Source organism: Tursiops truncatus, chromosome 8 (assembly GCF_011762595.2).
Source record: "Tursiops truncatus isolate mTurTru1 chromosome 8, mTurTru1.mat.Y, whole genome shotgun sequence".
Lineage (NCBI taxonomy): Eukaryota > Metazoa > Chordata > Mammalia > Artiodactyla > Delphinidae > Tursiops > Tursiops truncatus.
The window spans coordinates 4,978,849-4,989,861 of record NC_047041.1 but is presented as its reverse complement, the minus strand read 5'-3'; positions in this window follow the sequence as shown (position 1 = coordinate 4,989,861).

Here is an 11,013-nt window from a genome sequence, read left to right as displayed (position 1 = left end):
CACACACACCCAAAAAACCAAAAAACTGAACTCAAGGATACAAAGAACAGATTGATGGTTGCCAGAGGTGGGAGGGTGGGAGTGGGCAAAATGGGTGAATGTGGCCAAAAGATACAAATGCCCAGTTATAAAATAAATAAGTCCTGGGGATGTAAGGTGCAGCATGGTGACTACAGTTAATAATACTGTATTGCATATTTCAAAGTCTCTAAAAGAGCAGATCAAAAAAGCTCTCACCACAACAAAAAAACACCTTGTGACTATATATGGCAATGGATGTTAATAAGACTTACTTGAGTGATCATTCTGCAATATACACAAATATCAAATCATTATGCTGTACACCTGAAGCAATGTTATATGTCAACTCTATCTGAATTTAAAAATAGGCAAACTAAAAAAAAAATTTACCATCAGCAGCAGACTTTGAGTAAAGCAGATTATCCTCCATAATATGGGTGGGCTTCACCCAATCAGTTGGCGGCCGTAAGTAAAAACACTGAGCCCCCCCAAAAGGAAGAAATTCTGCCTCGGGGCTTCCTTCAGACTCCACTGAAATCAACTCTTGCTGGAATTTCCAGCCCGAGTATGCCTCGAAGATTTAGGACTTGCCAGTCCACAGTTGCATGAGCCAGATCGTATCTCTATCTTTATTTCTATCATCTCTATCTATAGATTATCTATATCTCCCATTGGTTCTGTTTCTCTGGAGATTCTTGAGTAACACTGACCCCAAGTCCCGTGTACAGCTCCTAATTCATAGGCTGCAAGGGAAGAGCTTGCTTCCCTGCCCTGCATTGTCTCTTTTCTTTGTTTGCTTTGTCTCTGTCTTTCATGTTGGAGACTTGCCTCATCCATAATCCTTGCCTAACTATATACATGATGCACGAGGTAGTTGAGGGAAACTGCAGGCAGAGTTATCAACTGGTGGGCTTTATTTATTGTAGGGTTTGCAGGCATGGACCTGGCCTCTTCTGGGGGGAAACTACGTTTGTAAGCTGTTTGGAATGAAGGAATTTATCAAAGAAATAAATGTGCTAACATTTCCAAGAATTTAAGTATGTTAATTTCTAGATGAAGAAAGTCTACTGGGACTTCCTTGGTGGCGTAGTGGTTAAGAATCCACCTGCCAATGCAGGGGACACGGGTTCGATCGTTGGTCCAGGAAGATCTCACATGCCTCGGATCAACTAAGCCCATGTGCCACAACTACTGAGCCCATGTGCCACAACTACTGAGCCCATGTGCCACAACTACTAAAGCCCGTGCACCTAGAGCCCATGCTCTGCAACAAAGAGTAGCCCCGACTCACCGCAACTAGAGAAAGCCCGCGCACAGCAACTGAAGACCCAACGCAGCCAAAAATAAATAAATAAATTAAGGGAAAAAAAAAGTCTACCATGTGCTTAGCACATGAATGAAAAAAGACCCACATCAAAGCAACTGTCATGAAAGTTTGGAACACCAAGAATTGGGAAAAGATGATTGTGTATGTCTCCTGGAGCATGTTTGCCAGTATCTTAAGAACAGACACCTAGACCTTCTAGTGTCTGCTAGGCTGTACATCACCAACCAAATCACTCTCCTAGGTGTACCAAGTGACAGCAGTGAACGGGAGTGTTATCAGACTTAATGTTTTGCAATCTAATTGGTATGAAATAGTATTTAATTATCATTTTAATTTGCATTTTTCTATTTATTAGTGAGGCGGGGCATATTTTCACGTATTTATTGTTCAGATATATTTCTCTGTGAATTGTTTGTAAATATCCTTTGTTAATTCTTCTTTCTAATTTCAGTAGTTGTTTATATTATAGATATTAATCCTTTTAAAATTATAATGTGTTGCAAAAATAGTTTCCCATTTTGTAGCTTTTCTTTCCACTGTGTTTTTAATGTTTTCTATAGTTTCTCCTATAAGGTCTGAATGTTTCTTTTTAAACCATTAATACCTCTGGATTATGCCTTTTTTGTGCATCATGTAGGGCAGGGACACAGTTTTCCTCCCATATGGATAGGCATCATTCCTTAACTAGCCATTTTCCACTGGCTTACAATGACACCAAGGTTATATGTGTATATACTTAGATCTGTGTTTCTCTGTTCTCCCCATTTGTCTTTTGTCTATCCATGTTACAATACCATGCTCATTTAATTACTTTACTTTCTAGTGAGTTTATTTGGTAAGAGAAGATTAATTCTTCTCCACAGTCTCTTCACCTACACAATTGTTTTGGATATTTTTAAATATTAAATTTAGAATTAGATGACCAAATCATGTGAAAAAAACCCTACTGGTAATTTTATTTTTTGCACTGAATTTGTACATTAATTTGGAAGACATATAGTCTATTTAAAGTTGTTTTTACGTTCTTTGAAGTTAAGTTTCTTTTAATAATTTTTAAAATAACTGTCTCCACAAATGTCTTATGCATCATTGTTAGAATTATTCCTAGGTACGTTATAGTTTTTGTTGATGTTACAAATGTTATTTCTTTTCAAAATTATATTTTCCATTTGATAATTGTTGGCCTATAAGAACATTGATGATTTTTATATATTGATTTTATATACAACTTTGCTAAAATTCTTTCATTAGTACTAATATTGGGATTGTAGACATTCTCAAGTATTCTCAGTAGACAATTATATCCTCTGGAAACAATGGCAGTTTCGTTTTAGCCTTTCCAATCTCCTTTCTTTCTTCCTACTGTATGAGTTCTTTATATACTTTGTATATTAATCCCTTACCAGATAGATGACTTGCAAATATTTTCTCCCATTCAGTAGGTTGCCTTTTCATTTTGTTGGTGGTTTCCTTTGCATTGTAGCAGCTTTTTAGTTTGATGTAGTTTCATTGCTTTATGCTTCTCTTTGTTGCCTTTACTATTGGTATCAGATCTAAAAGGTCATCACCAAGACCAATGTCAAGAATGGCTAAGCCTTTTTAAAAACTGATTGACCTATTGTTTTTTGGGTTTTTTAATTTTTATTTATTTATTTTTGGTTGCATTGGGTCTTCGTTGCTGCGTGTGGGCTTTCTCCAGTTGCGGTGAGCAGGGGCTGCTCTTTGTTGTGGTACGCGGGTTTCTCATTGTGGTGGCTTCTCTTGTTGCGGAGCACGGGCTCTAGGTGCACGGGCTTCAGTAGTTGTGGCACGTGAGCTCAGTAGTTGTGGCTCGCGGGCTCTAGAGCACAGGCTCAGTAGTTGTGACGCACGGGCTTAGTTGCTCTGCAGCACGTGGAATTATCCCAGAACAGGTCTCAAACCCATGTCCCCTGCATTGGCAGGCAGATTCTTAACCACTGTACCACCAGGGAAGTCCCTGGCCTATTGTTTTCACAGCATTCTCCTAAATTTAGAAAGAAATTTTATTTTATTTGTATTTATTTTCACTTTTAAACTTCCTGTTATTCCTTATTGTATTTAACCATTTTTTCAAGTTTTGCTCTTTCCTTTATTATACTTTCTTCTTTTCCCCCTCCGTATGCCTATGTGTGTGTGTTTAGTCCTTTGCATTATTTCTCTTTGTCTATTTATCTTATTAATGTTTAGAATATCTTTCACTATAATACATACATGTTAGGCTATGAATTTTCCTGTCATTACTGCTTTAACAGCATCCTATAAGTTCCTATCTTGTTTTTCTTATGATTTAGTTTTAATTATTTTATAATTTCAATCTTTGTTTTTTCTTTGACATGCGATGCACTCAGGAGTATGTTTTAAATATTAAAAAATACTTTTACTATGGTCAGAGAATATCATTTGTGATATCAATTCTTTCGATATTTGTTAAGATTTGCTCTGCAGTATAGTAGTCAGGTTTTAGAAATACTGTATGTGTAATTAATACAAAAGTATTTGTCTAATATAGATTTTCCAGTAAGTGTTAATTTCACTTTTTGTGTCCTTATGATTCTGGTGTGTTCTTATAAAGAATATATATTCATATATATAAATAATTTTTAAAAACATTATTCAGTTGTCTTTCTTTAACATCAATATTTCTTAGGTCCTCAAACTAATTTAAGAAGTTTCCCAGGGAAGAATATGCTTTATTTCTTATTTGATGCTAAAACTTCAGGTTGAAGTTATTCAACAAAACACAATTAGAGTAATGTGAGAATATGTTGAATTTTTCATACGATAGAACAAAGCTGGTTATTTTTGTGGACTTGTAATTCTAAAGATGTGGTCTGTGATTGTGCCCTAAGTCAGTTTTAAATTTTGAGCATAAATATTTAAATATGAGAGTTTCTGTAATTATATTTTAGATATTATTCATTTTGATATTTATTTTTTAAATAGACTTAATGTTGTTGCATGTGAAATAGAAATTGTTGTTCCATGTACTATAGAAGTGTTTTGGAGGGTAGTTAGGAAGTAGATGTGGTGTTCTGGTCTGTCATTAATATCAACTAACTCAATAAGTTGGACCATTAATGTTTAAGAACAGTTTTCTAAGTAGTAGAAGTATAGAATTAGCTTTGATTACATTTCTTTAGCTATTCGTTAACTACAACATAGGCCTCAGAATTTGCTCCTGTGAGTCTGATTACCAAATGTGGACATTTTCTCCATGTTTTCTGGGTCCTGACTTCAATGACCCTCAGACCCAACAATGTTCTCATTCCCAGGGCATTGCTCTGGTTCTGGCCCCTATCCTCTCTCACGTGGACTGTTTTAATCACCTTTCTAGTGGTTATCTTGCTTCCAATATCTCTCCTTTTTCAAGCCAGCAAGTACCCTGGCACCTGACTTCTTTTTCTTTTTTGAGAAATGAATTGTATGAACCAATGATGAAAGTGTGTACTTAACTATCATTATTAACCAAGGTATGTGCAAAAAATAAAATGTAACGTTTACGTAAATTATAAAACATGATAAATATTCGTGAATTCCCCACCTAGCCTAAGTAGATTACATCTACTGTTGTAGCCTCCAAGCTGAGCCTCAGGGACCTCATTCCAGGGGCTCTGTCATCTCTTAATGTCTCTCTGACTCCTCTGCATCCAGCTGGCAAATGAGGGGCAGAGAACACAGTGGAAGTTCCAGCCTACGAACGGGATACGTTCCTGTACCTGGAGCGGCTAGAACTTAGACATATGCTGTATCTAATTGAAGGGGACCCAGGAAATACAGTCTAGCTGTGTTCCCAGGGAGAAGAGGAAATAGGTTTGCTGACATTTAGCCAGTCTTTGCCAAAACAAAGATGATTTTCACGATGACTATACCTAGCTGAAAAGGAGAGCACACTGTCACTGGAAGTTCTTGGGGTCCATCTGATGGAGCAGAGGTGGTTACATATTGGTAGCCTCAGAGAAAACTAAAGGTCAACTAATAGCCATAGCCATAAAAGATAATTAACGTGTTAGCGAATAGTGGTTCCATTTGCCCTTCTATTCTTAAGGCCAATTAGCTGTTTATGTAAGGCTTGCACTGTGATTAGAGGTGATGACAAATGTTTGGTGAACCTGGATAGATTTCTGAATTTCAGGCATACTTGAGGAAATGTGAGTATACTTTTGTGTATTATTACCTATAATCAGGCCAAAATATTTACTTAAGTGAATAGTTGCCTCTGGTGATGAAATTATAAACTGAAGTACCATGAACACACTTACTAATTACTAGTGTTTGTTGAATCCTTAGCCATGCATTAACAACACACTCTGACTCATAGCTGCCTTAATACAGCAGTCTTTGTACTAACCCTTAATTACAAAACGTCGGGGGGGGGGGGTCTCACAAAAAGATTTATCTCTCACCACCCCAAAGGTTCAAGGGGCTGCTCTTCCCTATGGGGTGGGGGGAGCTTTAAAGTTATAGTCCTTACCCTGAATTCTCTTTTAGCAAACTTCCTTTGTCATGTGAAAACTTAGTCATTATACCACTTGGTCATTAGAAGCACAGAAATACTGCAAAAGGGGCAAGTTCATACATGGAATGGAAGTAGTTTCTACCATTTTTATAATGTTTTATACTATACATATTATAATATATTATATAATAATATCCATATGCATTATAAATATGTATGTATTATAAAGCATATTCATTCTTTCTGTCTTTCAACAGATATTTATTGAGTTTTTAGTTGTAACAGACAGTGCATTAGGCACTGGGGATTACATGAGTAAGATAAAATTCTTTCCTCAAGGAGCTCTTAGTCTAGTAGAGAGATACAAACATGTTACAAAATGTGTTAGAAATCTCTACGAAGTACAATAGAGCACAAAGTGTGAATGATTATTTCCAACTAGGGGATCAGGAGGCTGAGAACAGAGAAGTTTCACAGAAAGGGTCATGGTTGAACTGAGTCACTCATCTAATTCTGACAACATCCCTGGGAGGCGGATATTATTTCCATCGTTTGGAGAAGGAAGCAGACTCAGTGAAGTCGTGTGACCTGTCCAAGCAGAGCTGGGCGTTGAATCCAGGCCCACAGCGCTTTATGCTCTACTATACTTATACGAAGTATACACAGGTGCTAAATTATAGATACACAGCAGAGTTACAGAGCCCAGTTTTAGTGCTCAGCTGGTATCTGCCTTTAGTTCCCTTCCCATTGGGTTATTTAAGTTCTTTTGGGGGACAAGGCTAGCTAAGTTCTCTCTTGAGGACACAAGGCTCTTTGGGCTGGTGATGCTCATCCAGGCCGCCTCCTCCCCCTCACATCACCCCTTCCTCTCCCCTCCTAGGTTCCCATTCAGCTGTGAAAGGCTCAGCTGTGAAGTCCTGCCCTGTGGTCCTGGTCTGGTAGAGCCACCTTCTGCTCCGACCTTCCCTGTCACTGAAACAGACGTGAACTGTTCTTTAGTCAGTGACTCTTACCCCGTGCCCCACCTTTCCCAGGCTATAGGCCCCTCAGGCAGGGATCGTCTTGCAGTGTCCCCCACCTCCCACCAGGACCTGGGCCAGGGCTGAGCCCACACTCAGGGGCTCCACCAAGTAGTGCTGATGGGGTCATAGTTTTATCCAGGAGACATAAATGGCAATGTGCTTTTCTCCTGATGTTTTATAATATCCTTATTGAGCAAAATATATGGCACCTGCATTGAGTCCCTTGATTGTGTGTGTGTGTGTGTGTGTGTGTGTGTGTGTGTGTACGTACATGCATATGTAAACTCTGCTGGTTTTATGTGAAATCCAAAAGTCTTGGATCTGTAGCCCTAGTGGGTGGGTCCTGAGTCTGCGGGACTTAAGAATCATTTAGGACAATAAAAAATAGATTCCTGGACCTTGTCCCAGAACTAAGGAACTAGAAAATGAGAGTCCAGGGAAGCTGTGCTTTAAAAAAAAAAAAAAAAAAAAAAGATGCAGATTATTTTGATAGTGGGTGGCATTTAAATTATGCCTCAAACAATTGGGAGAGTTTGGACAGCTGATGTTGGAGGGAGGTATTGGCAGGAAGAGGCCTTCAGAGCAAACGGGTGAGCAAAGGTGGAGAAATGGAGAGCAAGCTTTTTGAGTGGCTGGTGGAGCACACGGATTAGATGGCCCATGAAAGGGAGCAGAGGGCATGCTGGCCGAAAGGTAGGTGGTGGTCAAACTGTGCCAGATTGAGCCTTTACCGAGAATGGTAGAACCTCCAAGGGAGAACAGGGCAAGAAAAGGAAAATGACTGAAATCCTTATACGCAACAATCGCTGTCTTTGGGCAGAATAAAGTAACGTTCTGTGTACTACTTCAAACGGATACTGTTTGGATTAACAAAACATAATATACGTGAAAGATTTCCTGAATTATAAGTAGCGTTTGGTTATTTTTAGCAGATCATACAGTACAATTTCCATAATGTGGGAGGCTATGAATTCTTTTAACCAAAAGATTAAGAAGGGCCTGTGGACTCAGGGGGAGCCCCTGGAGATCTGTTCACCTGTTTGGGTGGTATCATTCTTTCATGAATTGTTTTGTTGAAATATATTTTACATATAAATATGTGTGCAACATGTTAACTTGATACATTCTTACACTGTAATATGATTGCCATTGTAGCAATAATTAGCACCTCTGTTGTGTTACATCATTATCCTTTTTTTTGATGGTTGGAATAATTAAGTTCTAGTCTCTTAGCAAGTTTGATGATTATAATGTGCAGGACTTATGTAGTACTTGTTGCAAATTTGTACCCTTAAACAGCATCTGTCCTTTCCTCTCACCCCCCATCTCCTGGTAACAACCATTTGACTCTCTGCTTTACAACTCTGGCTCTTTTAGATTCCACATATAAGTGATATCATACAGTACTTGTCTTTCTCTGTCTAACTTATCTCACTTAGCATAATGTGCTCAAGGTCCATCTATGTTGTTGCAAATTGCATGATGTCCTTCTTTCTCAGGCTGAGTAGTATTCTGTTTTATACACACACACACACACACACACACACACACACACTTCCATATCGACTCTATCCAACATCTGTTGATGAGCACTTAGGTTGTTTCCATATCTTAGCAACTATAAATAATGCTGCTATGAACATGGGGGTGCAGACATGTCTTTGAATAGCCAAAGCAACCTTGAGGAAAAAGAACAAAACTGGAGGCATCATACTTCTTGATTTCAAACTATACTACAAAGCTACAGTAATAAAAACACTAAGGTACTGGCATAAAAATAGACACAGAAACCAACGGGACAGAATACAGAGCCCAGAGTTAAACTTCGGCATATATGGTCAGCTAATATTCAACAAGGGAACCAAGAACACCCAGTGGGGAAAGTATAGTCTCTTCAATGAATGGTGTTGGGAAAACTGGTTAACCACATGCAGAACATTGAAATTGGACCCCTATCTTACACCACTCACAAAAGTAACTCAGAATAGATCAAAGACTTAAACATAAGACCTGATACCATAAAACTCCTGGAAGAAAACATAGGGAAAAAGGTCCTTGACATTGGTCTTGGCAATGATTTTTTGGATATGACACCAAAAGCACAAAGAAAAGCAAAAAACAACAAATGGGACATCAAACTTAAAAGCTTCTGCATAGCAGAAACAATTAACAATATGAAAAGGCAGTCCTGGGGGCGGGGTTTGAGCAGAAGAGTGATGGATGCTCAGGGTGAACTAAGGAAGGAAACTGTTGAAGGTGGAGACACCAGTGAGGAGGCCACTCAAATAGCTCCAGGATGAGGTAATGAGGACCTGCAGGAGGTGAACAGCAGTGGGTTCGATGTCAGCACCATATTTTGTGGTCTGGCTATGAGTCAGCTGCTCCCTGCTCTTCTCCATCACGTGTCTGTCCTTTACAGACCTGTCCAAGCCCTCATGTCTGCACCGAGCTATATGCCCCCGAGGCAGGGGGTGTGCCTCATGCTTCTCGTTGTGCAGAGTCCTGGCAGACCACCTGGTAATATGGTATCTGATTTATCTTGCTAATGATGATCTTCCCACACAACCCTCCTGGCTTGAAAAGATCCTCCTGAACCCAGAGATCTATCTCTCTGGATCAAATTATAGTCCTGAATGAATGATGGTAGGAGAAAATGGGCCAAAGAACAGCCTTACTAATGACTCAGAGAGATCAGATTTAAAGAAGCGGCAATCCCTTAATCCCAGGTGATACTGCTTCCGCTGCAAACCCTGGAGTCCCCATCACCATGCGGAACAGCCCTGGCTGCAGTCCCCAGCTACCTAATCCCCAGAAGGGGCAGGGAACATTAGCTGTTCCAGAAGTGGGCACGACGGACTGGCTACTGGGGGTCAGGCGGGGCTGGACACTGTAATTTAAGCCACAGCCTGCCTCTATCTATTCTGGGAGCAATTGGTGTGATCAAGATGCAGAGAATCCTAATCCTAGTTTGGCATAGAGGCAGCCCAATATTCGCCAAGGCTCCTCTACCCAGAAGTTCTGCTTTATAAATAGAGGAACCAGTATGCAAGACTGCGGCGACAAAGGGTCACTGAGGCATGCTGCATGGTGACAGAGCGATGGAATTTCCAGGAGGAGGGACATTCTTGACAACACATCTAGCCTTCCTGTCTCAGGCAAGATTGCACTGTGGGCTAATTTGGCTTCTTTATCTCACCTGCATTTCCATTTTACTGGAGGAAAGTAGTATTTGCATACAAAATCTTTTTATTTTATTTTTTATTTAAATTTTTGGCTGCATTCAGTCTTCGTTGCTGCACGTGGGCTTTCTCTAGTGGGCAAGCGGGGGCTACTCTTCATTGCAGTGCGTGGGCTTCTCATTGCAGTGGCTTCTCTTGTTGCGGAGCACGGGCTCTAGGCACGTGGGCTTCAGCAGTTGTGGCACATGGGCTCAGTAGTTGTGGCTCGCGGGCTCTAGAGCGCAGGCTCGGTAGTTGTGGCGCGTGGGCTTAGTTTCTCTGCGGCATGTGGGATCTTCCCGGACCAGGGCTCGAACCCGTGTCCCCCGCACTGGCAGGCATTCTTAACCACTGTGCCACCAGGGAAGCCCTGGATACAAAATCTTAAATTGAGGTCTTTACTGATCCCCAAAGCTCAGAGACCTCCAGGCAACTGAAATTGTGTGTCTGTGTCTATTAACTCGTAAGTGTGCGCTATGGTAATGGTGTTTACAAATGGATATATAATATGAATGATCACATGGTATAGTGGTCATCCTACAACTTTCAATTCCTCCTTAGATTCTGGTAACTTACTATTTTATGAATCCTCTCTTCCCAAGGTAGAAGCCAGAAAATTCACAACTGCATACCTCACCCAACTACAGTACAGTCATATGATCGATGTTCTGGCAGTCAGACACATCCTCATGAGATCTGTATTCAGAAGTAACAAATACGAGGAGACAGCCACCCATGAGCAACCATTCTTCAAGAAGGTGCAGTAGGGCTTCCCTGGTGGCGGAGTGGTTGAGAGTCCGCCTACCGATGCAGGGGACACGGGTTCGTGCCCCAGTCCGGGAAGATCCCACATGCCACAGAGCGGCTGGGCCCGTGAGCCATGGCCACTGAGCCTGCGCGTCCGGAGCCTGTGCTCCACAACAGGAGAGGCCACAACAGTGAGAGGCC